Source organism: Aythya fuligula, chromosome 2 (assembly GCF_009819795.1).
Source record: "Aythya fuligula isolate bAytFul2 chromosome 2, bAytFul2.pri, whole genome shotgun sequence".
Classification (NCBI taxonomy): domain Eukaryota; kingdom Metazoa; phylum Chordata; class Aves; order Anseriformes; family Anatidae; genus Aythya; species Aythya fuligula.
The window spans coordinates 134,858,608-134,875,856 of record NC_045560.1 but is presented as its reverse complement, the minus strand read 5'-3'; the positions used below and the strand labels follow the sequence as shown (position 1 = coordinate 134,875,856).

Here is a 17,249-nt window from a genome sequence, read left to right as displayed (position 1 = left end):
CATGGTATAATAGGGTCTTCTAAGCAGTGTATTGTCTGAACAGCCTATTTTAGATTTGAAATATATGTGATTAAAACTTATAAAAGTTACTTTTTATGACATCACTTGCATGATTAGTGCTGGAAAAAGACTAACGGCTATGAAACTGCAAAAGTAAAGCACTCATTCTAGGAAAATAGATTTCAAAACAAGATTCTCTGCTCCCAGTAGTGCTTCTCTTCACACAGTAAAGACAATTTACCCCAAAAGGGAAAAATTCTGTTCATGAAATGCCTTTGATCAAATTTTTCTCAAAATGGGTTAGAGTTGTAACTGCAGCATTTCAGTCTTCAGACTTATCCTTCCTCCTGTCACATTAATTTATTATTTATTCTGCTAACATGAAAACGTGCAGTCTGTTAAGGAGGCAAAAATATTTTATTTTAAGCTGATTTAGAGAATGAAGTGCTTGAGAACTGAAGTCCCTAGAAGCCAGAACTTTTCTTAACTCAGAACTGGATTGTATAAAATCAAGCAGATACATAAATGTTTGCAGAATGAGGATTTTTGCATATAGCTCTGGAATAAATGATATTTTCAGTAAGAATGAAAAGACTAAATGCTGGATGAAAAAAATAAAAATAAAAACACACAAAAATGTTCATAACTAAGAATAATATTTTTCAGCTATGATACCTTTTGCCTTGTTATGCAGAGTAAGTATTAATTCTCCATACTGAATTATTGCTAATTAATTATTTGCATGTACTTCCTCTTTGTCACTACAGAATTCAATTATCCTGAAACAGATTTCCCAGTAGAAAGTTAATCCTAATTTCTGATATTTTATGAAACCAATTTTTATTTATAAATACAGGTTGGGCTTGAACCAAGAATGTTCCAGAAAAAAAGCAGTTATTTCCAATTTCTTAAGACACGTTTTACACATAACATTGAAGAAAGAGCTTTTCACCTTGTTACTGGGCAGTTTTTTGTGCCTTATCCTAAAGTGATGTTGACATTTTTAACAGCTCCTTGGAAGCTAATGATCCCCCTTTCAAACCGTGTCCAGTACTTTGTTGTTACTGTGTAGCTCATTAGTGTTACAAGAAGCTCATTTTCAGAAATTTTCAGGCAAAGAGTTGTATATTTACACGGTGCATAGTTCAACATATTAGTATTAGCAGTATTAGTAATAATGTATTTACAAAATGTGACAAAGCAATTGCATTCAGATCTCTGTGCCCTTCATTTTGGGTAAGTGTTTTCCCTGAATAAAGGTGTTGAGTCAGTGAATGCTCTAAACGTGAAAATGAAAATGTGATGCATTTTGGCCATACTAACCAAGAGAATATCCTTTCTAGGTGAATTTAGCTTCTATTATGATATAAATTTCATAAAAAAAAAATAGAATCCACACAGCCATTAAGGCAGGGCAGTATCAAGAAGAGACACAACATGCAGTAGCTGAGATAAAACATTAGAGCACCAAGGTGCATCATTTCAATTCAGTATTTCCTCAGTTAAATAGAACATGCTTGGCAATTTTTTGTAAGGTTTGAGGAGTCTCAGCTTGCTACCATTCCCTTCTATTCCCCTCCTGTAAAACAAGGAGGAGAATGAGGTTGCTCTCCACAAATGCCATCCACCATTAAGAGCTTGAGATTTAGGGGCAGGCATCCAGACTCTGGTTGTGATGACATTTAGATACAGATTTCACTGAGGAGAATGAACCTCACAAAGCCTTATCGCAGTCAAGGGGAATTAAGGAACTAATTATCTTATGTATTTGGGCTCATGGCTAGCCAGGAAGTACGAGTTATGTCTGTACTTAAGTGGTTTGAAGTGCTGAGAGAGAAAGTGACCACATTAGCCTTGAATTCAGACTGGGTAAAAAATCCCATCTGCTTTTTCTAGCAGGTGACACCAGGATCTTTCTAGGAAGGATCTGTCTGCCTCATGTTTCCAAAGGGAAAAGGTGTGTGGGGAGGCTGCCCCATCAGACACTTGGCACCACCACCTTCCCTCCAGGCAGCAAAGAAGGACCAGCAGCAAACACAGCCCCGAGAGCAGCCTGGAGGATGCTCCTGCACCTTGAAAGCCCCTAGCCATGAGGCAAACAGCCACTTAGGCTGTCCAGCTAAAAGACCCTCTTTCTAAGGTTTGTTGCTAAGCTAAGGAGGCATTCCATTTGTGTTTGTGGGAAGAAATGGTAAAGCATGACTTTCCTTTTGGAGTGCACATTAAAGACACAAAGAAAATAGGTGGTGATCCCAAAAAGTAGTTATTACTGAAGGTAGATAGACTTCGACTGAAGTTTTGTAGGGACTGATAGCAGGCTACTCATGCTTTAAGAGTTTTGCCAATGCTCCAGCTAGAATAATAATGGAATAAATTAATGTTGATTAAAAATGAGGAGGTCAAAAAGGTTGGCAGGTAGTAAATAACATTGAGGTTGGAATTAATATACAGACTGATAAGAATCACCTTTTTTTTTTTTTTTTTTTTTTTTTTTTTTTTTTTTTATTGAAGCCAAACAAATAATTACAATTGATTCCTACAAAAGTGGCCTTATCCTGAAAAACAAATTTTTGAAACTATTATGGCCACTAATTCCAAACAATTCAATGCACTTCGCCAAAACAAAGCACATAACTCAGTTGTTGGATATAAAATCATGTAATAGAGTAATAGTCAGGGTTAAATGACATGCCTTAATTCTGAATTTGTTGTTGATGGGACCATTTTTGGAACAATTCACACACTTCTATCATGCATATTTTAAGAAAGGACTCTGCAAAATCTCATAGACTGCAGCAGATAGCCCTAGAAATTATGTGGGAAAAAAAAATCCTAAAAGTAAGAAATCTCTAGTAGGTGCTGTTGTACAGGTGTCTATGATGAACTACACTTTCTCTGAAACTCATGTGATCTGTCACAGTGAGTGGCAGAGACAGAGACAGGGCTACAGCATTGGTCTGTGGACATCCAGGAGATAGGGCCGAATGCAGGTGTACTCCAAAATTTCTGACCTAGGTCCTAAGTGGCATCCAGATACCCAACGTTTCTTTAATGTGAACAACTGTTTGCAGTTAGACAAAGGATTCACCCACTTTAACGTCCTTTCTCTGGTGGGGACTGTTACCAAATTCGTAGGAATGGAGTGTAAGAATAGGGCGAGTACAGAGCAGTCCCCAGCAAATGTCCTCGGCTTTTGTCAGTCTGCAGTTTAGGGACCTTCTGACTCACAGGTTGTAGCTATATTTTTTATGTCTTAATAGCCTTTGATAGATTCCTCTTTCCTGAGTGTTTTATGAGCACAAACCAAAGGAAGCTTTGGCAATGGATCCCACTATTTAATTGTGTTCTGTTCAGAAGGGAAGGTCTTTCTATTTGTTTTAAACCTGCTGCCTGATTATTTTATTTGGCGCCCTCTTATTTTTGATTTTTTGGGAAACAGCAAATAATTGCTCCTTATTTACGCTCTCTCTGCAAGTAATGACTTTGTGTGCCTCTCTCGTGTTTTCTGTTTTCCAGGATGCAGGGTTTTATTTAACCTATTTAATCTTCTCTTGTACAGTAGCCAAATCTGATCATCCCTGTTAACCCACCTCTGTAATGTTTGCTGGTTCTACATATTTTTGCTGAGACAGGGTAATGAGACACAGTATTCAAGATGCAAACACTCTGTCGTTACATACTGTGGTATAATGATGACTTCTGTTTTGCTCTCTGTTCCTTTCTAAGCTAATCTGGCTCAGTCTATTTTGGTATTTTGACCTCTGCCAAGCACCAAACTGATATTTTCAGAGAACTGTTTACAGTGACTCTAGGATTTCTCTCTTGGCTGGTAATACCTCACTAAGGCAATGCCTCTAACAGTACAGTGAGCCCTGCCAGAGGCTGATCCTAGGCACTTGCATTTCATCACCTGTGCTACTAAATAGCTACAACAGTCTCCAGTGCAGTACTGGCCTATGCCAGCTAGCTCTCTGCCAAACTATTGCGAAGCGTGGTTCAGGTTTCTTGAAGCACAAGTCATCATCTGCCAGGAATGGTCACTAACAGGTAGCCTGAATGGAGCCACGCTACTTGAGAAGGTTCAAAGAACCATAATATAATGGGCACGTGCCACGACTGCAGTGTGAAAGAACAGTCCTGGGTAGATATAGAATTAACCTAACCTTAACCTTATTAATTAGTGTTTTTTGTTGTTGTTGTTTGTGTGTGTGTGTGTGTTTGTTTGTTTGTTTTTAAGAGAAGTAACCTCCCTTTTATGCCATAGTAACTTAGCTGTTCTGACCTTCCAGTTACAATATTTTGATCAGTCACCTCTATCAACATTTTCAGGTGAGTCTTTCAAAGAACTCTAATAGATGCAAAAGGCATGACCTCAGCTACAAAAATTATGATGTATCTTCCTCTGTGTGTGACATCCATCCAGTTCCATTTGCTATTGTACCTTCAACCATTTTCCCTGGTAGAGAATTCAGATGTGCTGGTCTTTAGTTTCCCAGCTCTTCTCACCTGGTCTTTGTGGCTCAGTTCCCCATCTGTAAAACTGTAGTGCCACTAGCCTGCGATCTTATAGGTCTGCAGTGAAGATTAATTAATTTCTGTTTCCAGATCACTCAAATATGAGTGATATGAATAACTAAAAGGCAAATAAACTATTCAGAAAAGAGTTTGTCTCCTAAGTAGTAACTAAAAAAGGCCAAACAATGTAAAGCAACAAATAAAATACTGAACCACCCATTAATTGTAGTGTGCTAAGTAGAGACATAGAATGTAGAGGTGAAAGGGATGATTATCACCCCCAAGTTTGTTCTTTAGCTTCTCCAAAGCTTTGAGGTGTGGTGGTGGTGAGGAGGCTATTCAGTAAAACAGTGAAGAATTCAGTATCATGCTTAGAAAAAGTATGTGTTATTTCTATTTTCACTTTGTCTAGCTTGAATTTGCTAGCTTTGTCTCACTTTGTCTAGCTGTGTACGTACAAAATTGTTGTATTAGAGGGAGAGGGGGGGCCAGAGAGTCCAAACTCCATTGACAGAAGAATATACGGTCTCTATTGTATAGAAAATCTGTTAATATAGCAGAATATAAAAAAAAGTTTATTTTCATTCTAGGTTCCCAAACAAATCATAGATTACCTCTGTCTTGCAATAGAGCCTGTTCAAAGACCTTTGAAGTTTCCAACTGACTCAATAGGCTTTGGATCTGGCCCTGATGTAGTAAAACCTTTGTTGAATGTTTATAGATAACCACTTAGTCAGTGCTGGCTTAAGAAAAGAAAAAGGAAATAAATTAAATGCATCTACCAGTGACATAAGCCTCATGAAGAATTAACTAGGATAAGCACTTATTCTAGTTGGTGCACTGTCGATCTGAACAATACAGACAAAAATAATAATTAAAACATAGCTTCATGCTGAGATGAAACTTTCAAGAGTCTCTACTGTGTTAAGCTTATGATTTTTCTGTTTTTCTATTTACAAGCATAATTACGTCCCAGAGGCAACAGGAGCTAATGCTTGTCAGTCCCCATTTCCCCCTCCGATAGGAGATTAATTTCTTTACACAGAAATCCAAAAGTTGATGCCAGAGCAATAATAATAATGTAAACAAGTCTCTTATTCTTTTAATCTGGAATGCATAATTTAATGGCATGGCTGTATAAATAATGAAAATACCACATCTACTTTAGACAATTAAGGGTAAACTGAAGGTAACATTTAATGTAGTATTGATTGACTGGATCAACAAAATGACGGCAGACATCTGTATGGATGATAGCAGTTAGGAAAATGCTACCAAGTATATCAATACAGATTAAGCAGGGGAGGGATGGAGTAGACTTGATGGCTCAGAGGACTGGTAATGGAATATGGAGCCTTTCACCTCCAGCACACTGATTCAAGCCGGCCTAGGTCAATCTGTGACTGAAAGTCATTACCATCAGATGGCTCTTCAGTGAAATGAGTTTGTCCTAATGGCAGGCTGTCTGTGTCACAAAATGCACCATCTATCATGACTGACACTGCGTTGAGATTTCCAGCTGGAAGGCTAGAATGAGAGAGGATGGACTCGGCAGTCCCTTCACCTGGGGAGCAGGGATGAGGACCGTTTTCAGGGCTTGCTCTGCTATGGGCTATGTTGCAGATGCTTTAAGAATGTATAATTTTAGGAACCATGGTGCTAAATACTAACCAAGCAAAGAGCACGAAGAAAGTACCTGTGCTAAAGAGATTGCGACTGAAATGTAAGAAAAGACACGAACAAGCAGACAGAAATGGTAAATATGGGATAATTAATTAGGCAGTACCGGTTAGTGTGATAGGAGCAGCTCAGCACACCAACGGCATCAAGCTGCAGTATATTTTCTGCCGTACTTGTGGTTTTGGATGGGTCTGAGAGTACTGTTGTTACATGGGAGAAAGCACAACAGGATTTGATAAACAAAATGAATAAAAGCGCAGTGGAATCCAGTATCCTGGGTTAGTCAGTTGTGAGAAGCAAGATATTAAAGCTAAGTGAGGACCAAGACAGGTTGAGAATAAAGGCCTTCAGAATGAAGGCAAAGTGCTTACAGAGACCACGTACAGATAGGAACACTGGAGAGATGCAAGGGGTGGAGTGACATGGACAAAGGAATGAGATAAGGGGATTATTTCTTTCAGCAGCAATTCTGCTTGGATACAAGCAGAGCAAGACTGTATCTGTCAAAGCTGCCCAAAATGACATTGTTGTGAAGTGACAGGAGCATAAAAAGAGTTTTAGGTATGTGGTTGGATGGGCAATACTTTTTATGTACCTTTTATGAGTTCTGGAGAAAGGTATTACCTGAAAGATTTAACATTAGCCTGAATATTAACACCAATTAAATAGTTTTGTTGGCAAAATTTGGGTTGAAGTCCTGAGTGGGAGATGGGACAGAACTTTTATTGATAATGATCACAAAATGAATGGACCAAAAAGAATTAATAACATGCTTTTATATCTTTGAGCTTGATCTGGTGGCTAGACATACACGGGGAGATACCAGGTCAGAGAGTAGACAAAGTTCTTGCATTTTGGGGAGTTAATATTCTGTGTGCTAGTCTACTTTGTACTGTCATCTTAGAACAAAGATGTTGAGCATTGTTTTTCAGCCTTTGATCTGCTGAGCCCTGGAAGCTCATGGAATGCTTCTAGGAGCTCCACAAAAGATAAAAAGGAAAAGCAAGCCTATGCTAACAACTTAATTTAACTTAATTCAACTTCTATTCAAAAAATTTTCACAAATCATAAAGTTGAAAACTACTGCATAGAAAGAGAACAAAAAGGAACAGATTTTTGTTAAATTGTCAGAGTAACCTGAAGGAAAAGACAGTCACTGAAAACAACAGCCCATATATTTTCTTTGAAAATTCCTGAGATGAAATGAAACCATGTAGCTTTAAGAAACAGGTTTGGACTTTTAAAGTCATTTGCTAAAGGGATTTGGCAACAAATTGATGGGTGTGGTAACATCAATAGAAGGTAGCACTTATTCCTCCCTGATTGATATGCATTTCAGTTGTAGTTACATATTCAGTAGTTCTATTTCTTGTGTTTTTTATGCCTGTAAGAGACAGATTACATATATTCAGAAACATATTCAGGACAGTGAAATTAAAAATGGCGAAAGTTTTTCAGTGCTTGTAGAGATCCTTTTCATGAAATTGTAATTCCTTATGCTTAACTCTTTAAGGATTCTATGTCAAGGTTGCTGGTCATACACAGCTGTGTTGTTTAGGAGAATAACTTGATAGTGAAATGAATACCACGATCAGGAGAAATTATGTGGAACTGAACTAGCACTGAATGCATTTTGCTATGAGGTCTCACAAGGACAAACTCCTCAGCAGTTGTTCAGATAATACAAAACCATGTAACTAGCTATGCTGATTCCGGTATTCCTTCATGTTTATTTATTTTTTGGTTGTGATTATCTAGTCAAAAACCATGCGTAACAGCTATTTGAGTGTGATTGCTGTTTTGCACATGCTACTATATCCAAATATCTGTGAGCATAATCATTAATTGAGTTTAACTGAACCATACTAAAACAATAATGGAAACAAAATACGTAAGTATTTTACATGTATGTGATTCTTGCTAAGAGCTTAAAGAAATACAGGATCATTACAAATTCTGAACACAGAGAAGTTAGAAAGATCAGAGATTGTGCCCACTGTGGGTGCAACACACTCTGTCCCACATGGGGCAGGTACCCTAAGAAGAAAACATAACATGGCCAGTGAGCTGCCTTGTTCCAAGAGCTACATAGTGTTAGCATGAGGCTTCTTGGCAGAAAAGGTACAAAAACGCCTTGTTTCTCATCGGCTGAAGTCAGGGTTGGCTGTATTTCTAAGAAAGCTGTTTTGTTTCAGCCATCCATTAAGCTTGCTACAGAAATGACTGGAGAAAATCCTGCGGTTTGGTACGCGTGCCAGACAGAAACTCTGATGAATCAACTTTTCTTCAGGCTGGTTCTCCGCTCTGTATTCATGTCATCTAGAAAGACGGGAAAAGTTCATATGGGTAGGGCTTTCACTTCCTAAGTTGCAGAGGTAAACAAATGCAAATATTTCGTTTTGTGTATCTCTACTTCCAGGGGAGTGTTACCCCCGAATATCAAGTGCCATTTTGCAGGGAGCGAGGCGCGCGCTTGCCATACTAATCAGCATGCCGCTCGAAGGCAGGGGCTGATCGCTCGCACCCAAGTAAATGAATTATGTGGTGCCAGGGGCATCGTCTCGGGATGGTGAAAGGTTACTTGGCAGGGAAGGCAACTTGCCATACGGGTGCTTTTAGGGTCTTAAATGTACGTCCCTATGGGGGCGGGCGGGATCGTGGTGCGTGTGGCCAACATGCTTTGAATTCCGCCTGCTTGGCAGACTCACAGGTGGGTGGTGGGGACTGAACAGGGGATGTGAGGCAGGGCACAGCGCCCGCCCGACCTCCCAGCACCCTTCCAGGGCTGCCGGGGCCGTGCAACCCGCAGGTGCCGAGGGCTGGGCCCGGCCCCCCTTCCGCCCCGGCCCCACGTAGGCCGCTGCCCGGCGCTGCGGGCGGGCTGGAGCGGGAGGCGGAGCGGCGGGGGCGCTGGGGCGGGGGGCGGCCGCGAGGCCCGGCGGCACAGGACACCGCCCCGCCGCCGGAGGAGGGAGCAGGCAGCAGGCAGGAGGCGGAGCTCCGCCGCTCGGCCCCAGGTACCGCGCCGCGTCCCGGGGTGGGCGGCGGGCCGCGGGGTTAGGCCCGGCCGCAGTCACTAGGCCCACGGTTGCCATGGCAACCGCTCCCCCCTATCTCCCCCGCCCCCCTCCTCGGGGCGCCGGGGGCGCCATTGGCCTGCGGGCAGGGCGCGCCCGCGCCGGCGGCGCTCTCGGCCGGCCCCGCTGCCCGCCGCGGGGCCCCGCCGCCATTGGCCGGGAGGAAGCGCTCGCCTCCGCCATTGGCCAGCGCGGCGCCCGGGTGCCGCCCACGGGACGTGGGCTGAGGGGGGCGGGAGGGGGCAGCGGCTGTGGCCGCCGCGGCCATTTTGGGTGTGGGCAGAAAGGGCTTTCCCCTTTCCCCCGCCTCCCGCTGCCCTGAGGCAATCCTTGGCAGCCCCCTTGCTCCCCTGTGCCCACAGGCAGCCTGTGCCAGGCTGGGTTGCCGGCCAAGGCTGCTTTTGTGGGAAACACATCCCCTGCTGGGGGGCTCTGTGGTCAGGGAGGGGTGTGAGGCGTGCGCTGGCCCTGCCAAGGGGCTGCTGAGGGTGGTGGGGCTGACAGGAGGCTTGTAATGGGTCCATGCGAGGCCACCATGGGCTGCAGGATGCGCCCTCAAGAGCACTAAGTCTCATGTGGCACCCACAGAGGCAGCTTGGTTGGGTTCACATGTAGAACACTGACCCCATGTACAGCCCTGTCCCATGTAAAAACCCCATCCCATGTAAAAATCCCATCCCATGTAAAGACCTGCCCGTGGGGTTTCCAGGTGGCTGGGAGTGGGACAACTAGCAGCAGCGTGTTCAGGCTGCTCCCCCACAGACCATGAGTTGGGACCAAGGCACACGGAGCCATATGTGGTCAGCAGGCTGCATCAGCTGCCTCTGCACAGGCACTAAATGAGATACAACCTGGATTTGTTGCCTTTGCAGTGTTTACCTTGTGGGTGTTGACCTCTGGGGATGTTGGGCTCCCTTGTGTTTTCCGTGAGTGCATTGATCGTGCTTAGGTTCAGAAGATCCTGGACAGAAATACAGGAACCGCAATGTTTCTAAGTGCAAAGTCAGTAGGGTTTTTTTGCCAGCATTTTCATATGGTTCTAAAATTGCTGCATGTCTCAACAGCCTACGTAGTGATGACGATCGAGTATAGTGCCAGAACACCCCTCTAAGAGCGCTTATGGTGTAACTGGGCTGTAGGTATGGCACATGCATTCCCACACGCTAGTTCAGTGACATCCTAAGGGGCTCAAGTTCTTTGCTGTTAAGGATCCGGCTCATTCCTAAAATAGAGAGCTATTTACTGATCAGGATGCGAGGATACCTATTAATAAAGACTGGTTCTTCCAGCCTTCGCTACTGATAAGTGACTTCCGTAGTGGGAAACTGTAAAAGGGATGCAGAAGATCTACAGTTATGGCAAAATTTGAATTATTCCTTAAGTATTGCTATTTGGCATGTTTTGCCTTGCTGAATCACTTCACCTCTTGGTACAAAATGGGCTAGGGACAAACTTGGTTGTTCAGAAAATAGCTTGTCTGTTCACAAAGGAAAATCTTGGCAGATGCTTTTGTTGGCATGATTATCTTTGATTGTGAATTAGTACGACTTACCCCTCTAGGACTTGTTTTGTGTGTTTATAGAAGCCCTGAAGATGGAAGTGTACTTCAGGTCAGTACTCTAAGTATGAGCATAGAGAAAACAATGAAGGGTTTACTTTGAAATAAATTAATCACCAGTGTAAAGAGTTGACAATTGTTCACTTTTTTTTTTTTTTTTCTGCTATTCTTGCTTCAACATATAAATCCTTTTTATAATTTATTGTATAACTCTGTATTTATAATCTGCTAGCTCAATCTGTTTTAGTAGGGATGTTGACTAGGTGACCTCAAGAACTCTGTTCCAACATCAATGATTCTGTTATTCTGTTTATTGATTTAATAAAGAAGAGTTTGCAGTGATATTCTACAGTTGATTTTTTAGTCTAAAATTTTGTAGTATTTTTTTTCTATAGAAAAAAATCAGTTATTTCAACATAGATATGGGGGCTTTTCAAATACCTAGGTTTGAACAGATTATATCCGATCACTAAAATGGAAATTCCTGTTATAATTGGCAAAACTTCTCGTGTAATTAACTTTAAATCTTGTGTCTATATATACACACATATATGTCTATGTATGTGTTTCTATTAAGTTCTGTAAAAACAGGATTATCCCTTCTGCTTCAGATGCAAACAGCTGAGCTCCTGAATTCAATTACTGCATCATATTTAATGTATAGGATTTTTCCACGTCTTTCCTTAAAACAGACTTCAGTAAAATATAATATGCAACAATTATTTTTTTTTCTTTAAAAAATCATGCATAAAGTCAGTGCTTTTATTTGTTTTTCTTTTAAATTTTCATAAACTTGAACTACACAGAATCAGTTTATGGACATTGGAAGATTCCATATGCACTTTTACCTGTTCCTTGATTTTTTCATACCTCTTGCCATCACACTGCAGCTTTTTTTTAAGAAAAGGAAGCCAATTTGTGTGAGTTTTATGGCAGGTATGGGAAAATCCTCTAACCCACTATTGATCACAAAGAGTGAATGAATACCTGGCCACGTAAGCTAATATATTAACCTGCTATGCTGCCCAGTGTATAGCCAGGATCTACTTTGTTCAGATATTTCAGCCATATCTTGCAGCTGAGTCTTAAAGGACTATAGAAACTTGGTGCACTTTATGGCAATACCTCCAGGAAACAACCAGTTTTCATAGGGACTATACAGAAAACAAGACAACTTGTGGTTTTTGTTTGTTTGTTTTGTAGTGCAATGAAGACATTTGCCCTGGATTTGTCTGTGTAAATTGTTCCTTGATACCATGAATTAATTTTTGTTTCTTAAATATTTTTTAAAATCTTTCAGAAGAAACCAGGTGAATATCATCAACATTACTTACAATTCTGATTAATTATAGAATTTCCTTGAGATATTTCTCATAGCTAGGAAGTTCTTGGTTTTGTTTTCCTTTGGGATGTTTCCATATTAATCTGAATTTTCATTAGGCAAGACAAGCTGTGAATTACAGAAGAGGAGAGGTTAGAATACTTTGGAAAGTCTTTACATATCCCTAATGTAGGCTAATGTTACAAAATGGGGTTACAAGTTAAAAAAACTGAAATGGGTTAACGTCACCTTGGAGAGCCAAGGCACTCCGTTAAGTGCTTATTCTTCTTAAGTAAATTGTTATGTTTGTTATGAAATACATAAAGAGAAGGAAACATAGACATCTCCTTCAATCCTCTGACCCTCTTCCAATACTACCATTATAATGCAGTTATTCCTGGGAAGCAGAACTGCAAAAGTTCATATTTCTGATTCCGCTTTATAGTTTTCTGTTGTTTTTTGTAGATTTTTTTCATTTGCTTACAGGTCTACTTTTTCTTGGGGAAAAAATGTAAAGAGCATGGCGGAATACATACAAGCTGATCATTTTTTAAAATGAAAGATGAAGTGCTTTTCAGTGCAATGGCTATCCTCATTTCAAATGAAGTCTGCAATGATTAAATATTAAAATGATCGATGGTTTAAATTAATATAAAAACTTTTCAGGAGATTATTACAAAGATTAACATTTTTAATGTTTTAATACTTCCATAGTTTATCAATCACAGGCACAGTGAAACTGTTTTTAGTTAGCAAGCTGATGATCTCATACATCATTGCAATATTATGCACAACATAAACATCATGATGTTGTTGGTAGAAGAGATGAAGAATCACAATTTATGTTACAACTCTTTAATAATCAGTTTTGGTCTTGAAGTATTTTTCGACGCTTGGAATAATCAGGTAAGATTTTTTCCACTCTGGAAAGAAGATAAAAAGGAAAAATGGCTCCAGAAAAATTGCAGTGTTTGCCATTTATAGAGGAACTCCGTTTCGTGGAACAACAAAAGTAGATGGCCACTGGTACTGCCACAGAAGAAGAAAAAGCACTTGCATATGCTTTTCCAAGAAGGACTTGCATTAATGCAGCTTTAACATCCCAAAATTGTCTGCAACACCTATGATTCCCAATACATTTTTACTTTTTATTAGACTTATATTTGAAGGTCATGGGAAAATGTCATGGCACCCCAGGCACTTTTGTATCACAGGCTCTGTGTAGTTACCCCTATAATTCAGTGCATTAAGTAAACACTCACTCCAGAAATTCTTGACATGGACAGTGCTAATTCCTTTGTTTTCAATGTCTTCTACTATTATTTATTTTATTTTATTTTATTTTATTTTATTTTATTTTATTTTATTTTATTTTATTTTATTTTATTTTATTTTATTTTATTTTATTTTACTTTATTTTACTTTATTTTACTTTATTTTACAGCAAGGCTAAAAAACAGCTGTAATGTTTTAAAGTTTGATTTTGCCTCTCTAACCAGATATTACAATGATACAATGGAGCTTATACAATAGTTTATTGTGTCCCAGGACTTTTTCGAATGTTAATGTGATAATTCATATACCAACAAAATATTGTTTATTCATGTGTTGTGATTGTTCTTGGCATCATCCTTCATCCAATATGTTTACCATCAAAAACAAGACAGAATTGGAAAGCCACAGTGTGATGAATTAGTGAATGTGAGCACAAGAGCACATGTAAGGAGGGTCAGGAGATGCCGTCAGGAGAGGAATGGTAAAATAAAAAATCCAGAAATAGCTGTTGAGCTGGTGAAGTGAATAAACAGGGAAGGACTGTTCTGACAGCAGAAGCTTACAGTGGAGGAGGCACTTGTGCAAGAAAGGGCAAGTATGAGAGAGGAAAAGAGCAAAGGTTAGCATTAGGTTAATGTTGAGAATAGTATTGGTAAGTTAAAATCCAGAGGGCATGCTGATGCACACCATTTTGTGCACAGGACCAGTTTGTTGTCAGCTACTAATGCTGTTATTTCTATCCTTAAGTAAGACAACAAAATAAAAGCTTAGGTTACATGGCCCGTAGCTAGTTGCCTCTAGCCAGAAAGCCACGTTTATCCTCATGTGTTTCCACTGAAATAAAATAAATAATGAAACAGAATAACCTTTTATGTTATGAACTGTTTTTTGTAGTGGGGAAACAGATTGGTTTGGAAGCATAGCAGCTTTCAAAGTTTCGACTGTTTTCTTTCTGGCTGCACTGTGTGATGTAAATGAAGAAAAGGTTAAGTTTACCCATGGTAATTCCTGCTCACATTTACATTATCAATCAGCCTTTGTAGCTTTTTGTGCTTTTGGCTATTGTGTTTTCATTGTAATCTGTGCATATGAAGTTCTCAATTCTACAAACTCTTGCTCTCAGTTTTTTTCACAACTGGCCCTGACAGATGTGCTCGGGAAGCCCTCGATGCGGTGGTTGAAGATGCTGCCAGCTGGTCGCCTTCTCCCCATCCCTCCAGCTCCAGTTGCAGCCCGCAGGGAAGAGTCAGCCCTACCTGCATCTTACTTCCCTCACCTTAACCTAAATCTATTTTTCAATATCTTGACCTGTTGCATGGGCTGTGAACAGGGCTCCTGGAGCAGAATACACCCCACTTCACTGCCTTTTCTTACAGGCAGGTCACCCCCAGCACAGAGCTGGGGGCAGCAGCATCTTAATCAGAGACTCCCCTGTAGTTTCAGGTGAACACATTTTTAACTTTGTTTTTCAGCTAACCCGTGTTTTCCACCTGTTGCTCAACCAAATCAGCGCAGGGGACATTTCAGTGCTTGGCTTTACCGTATCATCACCTCTTCTTCAACTCTCACCTCCTGGTTTTGTCTGCCTTTAAAAGTGATCATGCCCAAAAGCTCTTCTTAGAGAGCATAAATCCTTCGGTCACGTAGTGAGTATGCCACAGAAATTGTCCAGTAGGCAGTTTTGGTGTTGAACTCATTGTGTGTGGAGCTGATTAAGCTGCCTGCAATTAAGATTACATCACTTTCCTGCAAGACCAGTTTTGTATTACTTATGTCCCTGCCAAAAGGAAACAGTTAACCTGAAGCAATGGATTATTTGTTTTGTTTTTGTGTCTTGGCTGTCAAACTGAAAGTACCCTATTCGTATAGCTAACATTTAAATTTGATTAGGTCCTTGATTTACTGTTACTAGATTAAAATTAATTTAAAAATTAGGACTGTACAGTAACAATAAAATGGATAAAGAGCTGGGTAGTTGCCAGCACTCAGAAGCAATGGCTGGAGGCCACTGTCAGCGGATGAGAGCTTGTGGGGGCTCTCAGCAGAGTTAGTTTCAGGTGTGATGCTTTTCATTGTTTCAGCCAGTTGTCTGGGAGTAAACGTAAAAGGAATAGTGTGACAAACTGTGGTGGTTCAGTGACTGCTGGGCTGATGAAGAAGCCTGGCTTCTTCGTGATAGCATGGCTGGGATCACCACAGCGTGAGTCTCTTTGTTAGACTGCGATCTGTCTGCAAATGTATTTAGGAAGTAGGAGTGCTGTGTATGCAGAATGAACGATCTTATCTGGGTGGAAAGCTGGGGCCATGAGAAACTTCAGGTCTGTAAGGAAGCTCCTGCAGCCAAAGGTGCCTCTGGCGCAGGACAGAGGCAAAAGGGGCTGGTGCGGCCTAGGATAGGGTGGGGTGGAGGTGGGGAGGCAGTTCAAATCCCTGTGGTAAGACCAGTCCTGGATTGTTGTTTCTAATTGGAATTTCTCAGAAAAGTGTATCCTGAAAAAAATACCAAAAATGGTGAAAACACAGGCTTACTGCTGCTAATGGCAGTGGTGCTTTGGTGGTGGTGCCTGCCTTTGGCACTATGCCTGTGCGAAAGTGGGTTTAAGATTACCATGATATTTCTGACCACACGTCTACCTTACCTCACTCATGCTGGGCTTCAGCAAGATGTTAGACACCCGTCCCTCCTATGTATGTAGTATTAGGTGTCCTAGGTGATCCTGAGAGGCACCCCTGTGATTTTGTCATTTCTTTCCTTTCCACACGATGCAGAAAGCATTGTTTCTTTTTTGATATTTGAGTGCATCATGGAAAGCTTTCTATAATGTGTTTTTTCAACCTTGGACTTAGGCATGAATAAATATAAGTATGATTTTAGAGGAACCACAAGAAATTTCAGCAGCTGATAATTTGGGATTTTTTAATCTGTGTTCATAAAATGGTCAAAGCAAGAATGGATGCTTCTTTCTTTAGATTTTTCTGACATATACAATTTAATTTGTGAATGTATCTTTCTGTAATTTGGATTAAAAAGGTTAACAGAGCATTCTTAGATTGCTTTTTAACTTTTTATTCTGAAAGATAGGATAATTTGCAGGTCTGGGTTCTTTCAGAAGCTTTCTGGGTATACAAAGCAGTGGACTAACAAGCTAAGTAGGAAGAGGGTATTCTGGAAAAATGATTATTATAGAGACAAAACCTATTTAAAAAATCTTCAAACTATTTTCATTTTAAGTACACCAGTGGGGTTAAATAATATTAGTAACTTCTGTTAAAGTAACAGATCATAGTAATTTAAAACAAAAGGTCCCAGTGCACTTGCTAATATCCTTTATGGCTTCAGTAAAATACATCTGAAATGATTTACGAAGCGAAGCTTCTGGATGAATTCTTCCAGTTCTACATGAGAAGAGAGCCTGTTTATCTTCATGTGTGTTTATATATACCCATGGAAATTATGATCTAAATGTGGGTACAGTACTAAAACATAGCCATATATGCAGAGTAGGGAATCCAAAGTACTTGCATTCTGTCATTTACTGCACACAAGTGATGTATATTGTATAGGCTCTGTTCAATTCTGTATCCTGACCATAGAAGGACTCTATAGAATCTGTGCTGTACCTCAAGGAGACCATCAAGGGGAGAGAATGGTATTTGGAAGAAAAAGCTCAGGGAAATGGCTCTCTGACCAAACTTGTCTGGTTTTGAGCATCCTGACCTGCACTGTCAGTTCTGGGAAGAGCGAAGACCTGGAAAGATGGTTGCACTATATTAGACTATATAATAGGCTTTCATTAACTTGCCTTATAAGAAAAAAAAATAG

General features: G+C 40.4%; 1 protein-coding gene across 2 annotated transcripts in view; it reads left to right on the top strand.

The window, feature by feature from the left end:
* The first annotated feature begins 8,851 nt into the window (after positions 1–8,851).
* The window catches only part of TRIQK (triple QxxK/R motif containing), a 57,567-nt gene continuing 49,169 nt past the window's right edge, over positions 8,852–17,249 (top strand). Inside the window, exon 1 of one of the 2 annotated variants that reach the window (XM_032183098.1) lies at positions 8,852–8,905. The gene's annotated coding sequence lies outside the window, so the exon portion shown is untranslated. Of the gene's footprint in view, positions 8,906–9,117; positions 9,213–17,249 lie in introns of those variants that run through there. The other variant, XM_032183097.1, reaches the window with a different exon arrangement.